Raw genomic sequence first — 10,045 nt, 5'->3', positions numbered from 1 at the left:
GAGCACGGATCGCTTAGTGGTCTAAGCGCTAGACTTTTACCCCAGAGGTAGTGGTTCGAGCCCAGTTATGGACTACTTTTTTTCTTTCTTTAATGTTATTATTGTGTTTTGTTTCGTTTTTTTTTCATATCCATTTTTTACATTAAACAATATAAAGCATTGAATGACAAACTTCAATTCATGCCAACATCTGTGAAAGAGCCCCTTTAAGTAAGATTGGATATGCGCAAAACGGTACTTTGCGCCATTTTGTACCCTTTATTTCTTATGTTTTATTTTTAAATGCCGCTCACTTTTTAGTCATATATTAAGAAAGTGATTAGCGTTCTCAGTGGGAGCTGTAATTTTGTAATCCTGCTAAGAAATTTCGTTGCGAGTAAAGTCGAGATATAGAGTGAATAAATTTTGGTTATACGAAAGAAATCCTAATAACTGTTTTTATAAACAGTTAACCGCCCTATAATAATTTTTAAACTGAGCACTTTTAGATTACAAGATAAACGCGTTGGATTCTGTTCACTCGGACAAATGTAGCTGATAATTTGCTCCGGTTAGTGCAGATTAACTGAGGACTCTCCATATCACGTATGATAAATAGCTTCTCATCTTTGTTTACTTGTCAGGATTTCGGTATCCACCGACGGTTTTGATCTTAAAGTGAGTAAGAATTATCGGTAAGTATCGACTGTTTGGGAACAATATCTCGTTGAGAACATGGATGTGTAGAATCTTGCAGAAGTGAACCACTTTGTAGCATCTATTGACATCAATGTCAAGCATGTTTATACTTGGAGATTAATCTCCTAATATTAGAATTCTGCCTTATTCATGATTAAATTACATGTGCTGATATATATGTATGGAGTGTCTCATTTAAAATAAATATGCACAGTTTTTGCAAGCATAATATAATAAGTACACAGGTTATCAGATAATTTGCAAGTAGAATTTTACAAGGTTTATTTAAAAATACGTTCAGGTTAAAAGTGGCAATATGCATTATTTCATTTATGTTAAATTAAAGTCAATATATCTTATGTTAAATTAAAGTCAATATATCTGCCCATTAAATTCTTAACAATTGTTCCATGATTTGGAATTGGGTTAAAACTAATTAAGTTTAAACTTCATGATCGTTATACGTGATGCATTTTACGTACATAAACTACAGCTTTGTCACAAACATGACTTAACATACCCTCTCAACATTTTGAAACAGCAAACAAAATTGTGTCTTGAACATCATACACTTCATGTAATTGCCATATTTCAAGTTTCAATTCTATCGCTTGAGAAATATGGAAAAAGATCACTTCACAAACGGAGAAAATTGTATACGTTTGCCATAATAGGTTTACTATCAAGGCTAAATAACTCAATAACGTGTGGATCACTGCGCATGAAAAAGTGTCTTGCACATCTTCACTTTAAAGGGGATTACATATTCCAAGTTTCGATTCAATAGCTTGACAAATGAAGTCGCTCAACAAACTTTAAACATTTGATTCGGACAAACAAACAAACCAATCAACCGACCAACCAATCGACCGACCGCCCAACAGCGTGACTCCTACATAACTCCCTGTCAAATTTCGGTGTATAATTATGTCAATCTGTTGTTTTTTTTATATATAATTAGCAATTAAAAGCCCACATATAGATCTATGAAATTGACACAAGATATGGTCAACGTACCGCTTATAAGACTTTTTAATAGTGTTTTTTGTGTTTGTGTTGTTATACATCAACCACTATTTTTTTCATAATTTTGTTTTTCTAAATGCTTTTCAGTAGATAAAAGTGGCCTGGTATACGTATACAACTAAAACATGAAACCCGGTTGACGACGACCCCTATTGGTACATACGAGCTTGACACAAGATTGTCACTGCACAGTTTATATTTTGTATATATATATATATATATATATATATATATATATATATATATATATATATATATATATATATATATATATATATATATATATATATATATATATATATAAACAATAATTTTATTATATTATTATTTATTTATAATATATGTTTGATATATATATATATATAATGTAGTGATACTAATGTGAGCATGTAATATACAAAATGTTTATTATTGCTTCAAACAGGAAAATTGTGAATCGAATTAAGTGTCAATGTTTTTCGAACAGTTTGAATAACAGTTATGAAGGGGGTTTATTCCGCCTGTCTGAAAACTGGAAGGGGGTTCGTTCCGCTATGGAAGGGTGTTTCTTCCGTTTATGCAAAATGTAAAAGGGAGTTTCTTCCGCTATGCTGTTTTTAGGGAAGGGTGTTTCTTCCGAAGGGGGTTTATTCCGGGATTCGTTTTGACAACACCCAACACTTAATCCAGTTTCGTCTGGATTTTCTGTTGCACCAGTATACAGTACAATAACTGTTTCAATAGTGACCTGTGTAAACGTCCGTAACGATAAATATACAGTGTGTTTGATTTGCAATTAATTTTGAGGAAATGTCAAATTCCAAATCATTTGCTATATCATTCTTTTAAAATTTACCACGGAACATTAAACGGAAATTTAATGCACGGACGCTTTCCATGCGTTTGACGTGACGTTGTTCATGTAGGGAATAATTTGCGCGCGCTTTTCTCGAGAGAAAAGATTAAAACACACTGTACGTTTACAGTTTGTTTGAAGAATGTGATAACGTCGAGTAAAAATTAAATAGGGAAGAGTGTTTCGGATTACAAATTTAATTATGTGCATTTGAGAATTCAACAAGTAACGGAATATGGTCCAATTTCTAGGACGCGCATACTTCGGTACGATGTTTTTTTCCCGGATATTCCTATTGCAAAAGCATGTGAGCCATCGCAAAGACCAGAAAAAATACCTACCCTACCTAATTTTTTTTTCAGCCGTTTTCCGAAACACACATTTTTTTGTTTGGCCCTAGGGACCAACTTCTGCTAAAACCTCTTAATATATTGTCTCTATGACGGCTGCACTTTTCGCCACAAATGAAGCACTATGATTTCCAGTCAAAGTACTCAAAAGCGGACCTGGTCTTAAAAAGGTGTTCTTGTGTTTTCCTTATCATCCATTGTTGACCATCTGGGCCTGAAAACAGAAATACATATAAAATCCTTTGCAGAAAAATAGAGAATTTGAAATGACATTAATGTTCTACTCACAATGATCATGTTTGAGAAAAATCAAACTATGATATTTATGAATATCATTATCATTGTCATACCAGACCAGGATCACCACATGGTTGTCATATATGTCTTCAGTACACTCCTCTGCTTCATTTTTTTGAAGCAAACAAAAATAATCTTTGATTTAATAATATTTATAACTTGCCTGTGTTCTCATTGTAAGTACCTTTATATCGAACTATTTAGTATACACAAACCTCTTTAATAAATGACTGTAATAATGGATCAACAGAATTACAATTAACAAAACATACTTTCTTACTTTGCAGTCATAGTAGATCTTTAAGCTCTCTCCAGATGTAGCCATGTTTTCTTCCCCGAAGACTGTGGCATTCCCTTGGCTGATGAAGTTCTTTTGTCGAACCTATTAATATATTCCAAACAATAGTTTAGAATAGGCAGAAAATAACATATATTAGGCATACACAATAATTCATCAACAGATTTTTTTTAAACTCAAATAAGTTCATTAATGAGTGAAAACAATGTCCGCTTACTAATACCTATCCGAGTACTACTCAAATTTTGGAAAAACAAATATTAGCACCTCTTATTAAATACAAAAGACAGTGTAGGTTTCATGTTAGGGTTTCACATTTTCACGCACACTACTTTTGCATGTATTCAAACGGATTTTAGTAAATATATGTGATGAATACCATCAATGACATTGCAGACAAATTTCATTGTGATGATGTTTGAGAAAATGTTTTATCAATTAAAATTTATAAACAAAGCATGTAGTTATGAAACGAACAATGAATAAACATGTTAAATACTTACCATATTGGATGTACATGGAAATGAAAACTGTGAAAATGACAAGACAAGTTTGACATTGGTGTCTGCTAACTTTTGTGTATATGGTAAATTTGTATCAAAGGGGAGTAACTCAACAAATGTTAAGTATCTAAAATCAAATAATTCTTTATATTATTATAGTTGTCATAGCTTTCAGAGTTTAAAGTTGACTCAGTTCATAAAAATGGTGTATAATTTCATTTAAATGGATAACATATTACTGGTATAAAATCATAATTTAAGTTTTAAGCTATGAATTAACACAATGCATCAAATGAAAGTACAGTTACAAATCACTTCATCAATTAAAATATTATTTAATGATATCTGGATCGTATTCTTGACCATAAAGTTGTCTTTTTCATTTGTTTTAAAGGATATTTATACACTTATTAATTTTACCTGATTTTAAGTACATTTTAATCAAATACTTGATAGTTATACATAAAGATATTAGACTTTGCTCCTAAAATTGGAGCATTTTTTGCTGATTTTCAGTAAAATATGCATAAAAATGCATTCCATTACATGGTAATAGGTAAATAAAGCATTTAAGATACACACCCCTTTCATTTAATGTTGATTTAGAAGGAGGATAGCAATTTTCCCCACATAAAATAAAAGTTGTAATGTATACAGTGAGTAGGACACTTTGGGTGGCCATCTTGGACGCAATCTTGGATTTTGAAGCCCTCCAGCACTTTTCGAACAAATGAAATCTCATACCATAATCTACAGACCCAGACGAACATTTCTGTATATAAAACTCTTTGTTTATGATCAGTAACCAGTAACTCCCCTAAATAAGCGACTTATGTGTGCCTGTTTGCAGCACTATTTGCTGATATGGCTGAAAACTGAGCAGGATCAACAACAATAATAAAATTAATAAAGGGTATAAAACTGCGAAAATGCATGTCTCTGCATGGACGTCACCATTTTGACTATCACTTGATTACCCTCTTTGTCATTGTAGTAATAAAGACAATCTTTAGTTCTATTGCAGATTATTCCTGTGATGTATAGTAAGATATATAAAATAGCTGTGGAAACAGGTTTGAGCAATAAGCGAGTAAATAAAATGTAGTAAAAGGCATTTTAGATTTTCTATTTCTTTAACATCTAATGATGATTCTTTAACAGTTTTAATTACAGTCAAAACGACGGCGTGGTGATTGAATAGTTGATTTTAGAATGCAGATATTTGATCCTGATTTCTAAATGGCATACATATCTTTTGTTTTATTTCAAAAATATAACCACGAGAAATAATTAAATTATCAAATTATATATTTCTTGAGAATATAATAACACTGTAAAATCGAGTAAGATATGTTCACATTCGTTTTGTTTTTCAATTTTCTGCAATGAAAAGGCCAACAACAAACTTTCATCGAAGGTCTAGGGTCGTCTTAAGGACGCATTTAGAACACTAGTCCGATGTAACACGTGTATAACAAGGAAGTTATTCAATGGCCTTCCAGCCTAGGTGTTGTCTCTACATTCGGAAAGCTCGTGTGTATGCAACGCCGGACTTTGACAATAATTAAACAGCTTGTTGCTCTCAATAAAAAGTTCTTACTTAGTTTTCCTCTATCACTTATGTAAATCTCTATTCAATCGTTTTTTCCCTTTTTAATCCCCACGCTTCTCGGAGAAAAAGTGGAGATTATGTGGTTATCTCCGCCGTCCGTCCGTCCTGCCCACTATCTCCTCCTACACAATTAGCACTAGAACCTTGAAACCTACACACATGGTAGCTATGAGCACATGTGCGACGGTGACAGCGACGGGATTTTGATCTGACCCCTGGGTCAAAAGTTATTGGGGTTGGGGTGGGGCCGGGTCAGAGATTTTCCTGCGACCGAGATTCGAAAATGGCTCATTAATACTGTGTCCCTTCAGATATTGCTTTCATATTTGGTATGCATGTGTATATGGACAAGACCTTTCCATGCGCATACAATTTTTTACCCATGTGACCTTGACCTTGAACTTCAGGTCAGCGTTCAGGTTTCGAAATCTCCGACTGCGATTCGAAAAAAGGCTCATAACTACTGTGTCCATTTAGATATTGCTTTCATATTTGGTATGCATGTATATCTGGAAAACAGTTTTCCATGCGCATACAATTTTTTACCCCTGTGACCTTGATCTTGAACTTGAGGTCAGCGTTCAGGTTTTGAAATCTGCGACCGCGATTCGAAAAAGGCTCATACCTACTGTGTCCCTTCAGATATTGCTTTCATATTTGGTACGCATGTGTATCTGGACATCACCTTTCCATGCGCATGCAATTTTTGGACTTGGGGTCCGCGTTCAGGTTTCGAAATCAGCGACCGAGATTAAAAAAAGCTCATAACGACTGTGTCCCTTCAGATATTGCTTTCATATTTGGTTCGCATGTATATCTGGACAAGACCTTTCTATGCGCATATAATGTTTGATCCCTGTGACATTGACTTTGAACTTAAGGTCCTCGTTTAGATTTTGAAATCTATTATGTGTTTATCTCCGCCGTCTGTCCGTCCTGGCCACTATCTCCTACACTATTAGCACACGGTAGCTATGAGCATATGTGCGAAAGTGCACTTTTGGGAATTTTGATCTGACCCCTGGTTCAAAAGTTATGGGGATTGGAGTGGGGCCGGGTCAGAGATTTTCACTCATTGTTTTAGGTTATTTTGCATCAACTTCTTCATTTCTACACCGATTTACTTCAAATTGATACTGTACATCTTTTATGACAATACGGTCTATGCATGGCCCCATTACCAACCTTGGGCGCCCCTTTGTCAAACATGCGGCGTGGGGATACGCGTCGGCTTCTGTCGCGTCATTTCTATTTGTGTTTTACTATGCCATTTTATTTTTATTCCGTGCAAATGTGTTTTCTCTTTGCCGATGTGTTATTATTGCGCCATTGTGTTTTTATATTCGATTGTGTTTTTCTCTGTGGAATGGACTTTTTTTGCCATTGTGTTTATCTTTATGTAACAATGTTGAAACATGTGCCCCCCATTTTTTGCCTTGTTTTTTCTCTCTCTGCCATTGTGTTTTTCTTTATGCCCATGTGAATATTTCTGGGTCTAGGAAATCATGACCATATAGATATTCTTGCTATTTGAACATAAAGACATGCATGTATAACTACTTAAACTGAAATTATAATCATAAATAAAGTATGCATTAACGTAAACAACTAACAAATTTAATAATCCTTGAAATTACAAATAGGTTTTATATGTTTTAAATTATGACGAATGGGTCATATCGGATCGAAAACTCAAAGTTGACAATCACATGCTATCAAAAATATTTGTCTTGTACCTTGTTTTGAATTACATATCTACTTTACTATCCCTTGTTTTTCAACACATGCAAGTACTTATATTTACGTATGTATTATTATTTAGAAACTGATCTTGGTTTTATATACATACAATAATATATGCAAAATAAAGCTTAAAGCTCGAGCTGCAAAAACATAAAAGCATCGCTCTGTGAGAAACAGGTCTTAATGCATAAAATTTGCGAAAATTGTCGTTCCAGATTAGTTTTTTCCTTCTTTGAGACCCGCCAAAATTCGGTGCTCTCCCCTAGACGAATTTTTCCCCCTTAGGAGATTTTCTAAAAAAAAACAATGATAGCAAAAAAAAAGATTGTTTTTACCTTTAATTATACTAGTTAACCTGATACAGTGTACACAATAGAAAAAATATTGCATAATTAAATTATCGGTTGCCTTGAATGTGTTTTATAAACAGTAAATATGTTAAATTGATTATTTATGACTTTCCTCATTTGCCTCAAACTCCGGCGTTTCGCGCGATTTTTTTCCCCTCAAAAAAGGCCCGGCCCTTTCTCCAAAATCAAATAAAAACCGCTCCCTGTATATTAGGCTAAGCACAGCGAAAGATTTACTCAGGGCAGACACTGTCCACCTCAAATATTTACCTAAAGAAAAAAATCACTGTGTGTGTAACTAAGGCATCAATCTCACCATTCGAAAGAACACAGCACACGTATATCAATTTTATTTTCCAACAAACACCTGGTGCCCGTGTAAGGTGTCAGAGTCTCTCGATAAAACATAAGTAATGCATTGAATATTCAATAGATTTGTTAAAGGATAAATATATAAAGGATGTAAATATACATATGAGAATGTATTTATTTTGAATTCTTAAATATAGTATCTGTAAACATGCGTTTATTATTGTTGCATCAACTCAAAGAACACTATTTGTTGAATAAAACCAGCAATTTTCTTCAAATTCAAAGGGAATCATTTCCGTGAGTAAAACGATCTACGTTTTAAAGAAAAATAGACCAGTGAATAAAAAGAGCGATGTCTACTTTCCTTAACCTTTTCCGTCTTGTACACCCATTACTCACTCTGTGATAAATGAGTCATGGTGTCCCCAGGTGTCGCTTCTCAAATAGCCCGTGTGCTTATACGAGTAGTATGATGGGAATAATGCCTCGGTCACAGTGTCACGCATCAGAGCTACGAACGAGCTACGAATACTTTTCGGCACAGTTCGTAGCTATCCTTACTGGACCATGGCTCTCCGTACTTGATCCGTGATCAGTCGTAGTAGTTTTTGGATGTCCGTAGCGACTCTTGACAAATTTTGAACATGTTCAAAAAGTTGCTACGAATTTATCGACCGTAGCGTATCCGTAGCAGTCCGTACTAAACCGTACTGATCCGTACTAGTTCGTAACGACACCGTAGTCGTCCGCACTTTTTCGATTTTCAAGGACTTCTACGGATTGATACGAATGACTACGTTGCGGAACGGTTACGTTACGTATTAGCTACGATTATTTCACGGAAATACAACGGAAAGCCACGGTTCTAGTACGTTGTACTACGTATAGGCAGGAAATTGCACGATCTTGTACGATGTACTACATTTCAGCACGAAACAGTACGGACATGTACGGTCCACTACAATAAATTGCTACTGAAATACATCATTGAAATTATAAAGCAACCGTACTTGCATTTGTTGAGTTCACAATCATGAACCGCCAGCAAATTGCGTTTACGATAAAAGTGTTACACTTGGATATTGATATGGCACAAAATGCAGAGGCCGTAGTCGAGCTGCTTGACAATATGCATAGAGGTAATAGTGATTCAATTTCGTATAACTAGTATAGCTTTGTCGGACCGTATTTGGTACAAAAACGAATATGTACAAGTTTGTACCATATTCGGCCGAATATGGTACAACTGTCTAATTGTACCATATACGTATCTGCAGTTTTGGGGTAAAATGCCTGACCGAATATGGTACAAACTTGTACCATATTCGGATGAAAAATGTACCACATTCGTTCCGAATATGATACACACTCATCATCGTAATCATCATCATCATCATCATCGTTATCTCATCATCATCATCATCATCATCATCATCGTTATCTCATCATCATCATCATCATCATCATCATCATCATCATCATCATCATCATCACATCAATTATCAACACCCCAATGATCATCATCGTTGTTATCTTTACCAACACCACCATCATCATCACCATCAAAACCAACATCATCATATCCATTATCATGATCGTAATGGTGATCACAAAAGTTTTTTTTGTGATGATAATGACAGCGATGTTTTCGGTCGATAATGAGGATGTTGTGATGATGATGACGACGATGAGAATATCATCATCATCATCGGCCAATAAACATCGCCATCATCATCATCACAAATATTTTGTTATCATCATCATCATTATCATCATCGTCGGCCGATAAACATCGCCGTCATCATCATCTAAAAACTTATCATCATCATTATAACCATCATCATCGTCCGATAAACATCGCTGTCATCATCATCCCAAAACGTTTGTTATCATCATCATCATCATCATTATCATCATCATCATCATCATCACCACAATCATCAAACCCCAATCATCATAACCACTGTCATCATCATCACCACCACCATCATCATCACAATTTTTTTACCATCATCATCATCACAAATGTTTTGTCATCATC

Source organism: Dreissena polymorpha, chromosome 3 (assembly GCF_020536995.1).
Source record: "Dreissena polymorpha isolate Duluth1 chromosome 3, UMN_Dpol_1.0, whole genome shotgun sequence".
Taxonomy (NCBI): Eukaryota; Metazoa; Mollusca; class Bivalvia; order Myida; family Dreissenidae; genus Dreissena; species Dreissena polymorpha.
Note: the sequence above shows the minus strand (reverse complement) of the source record.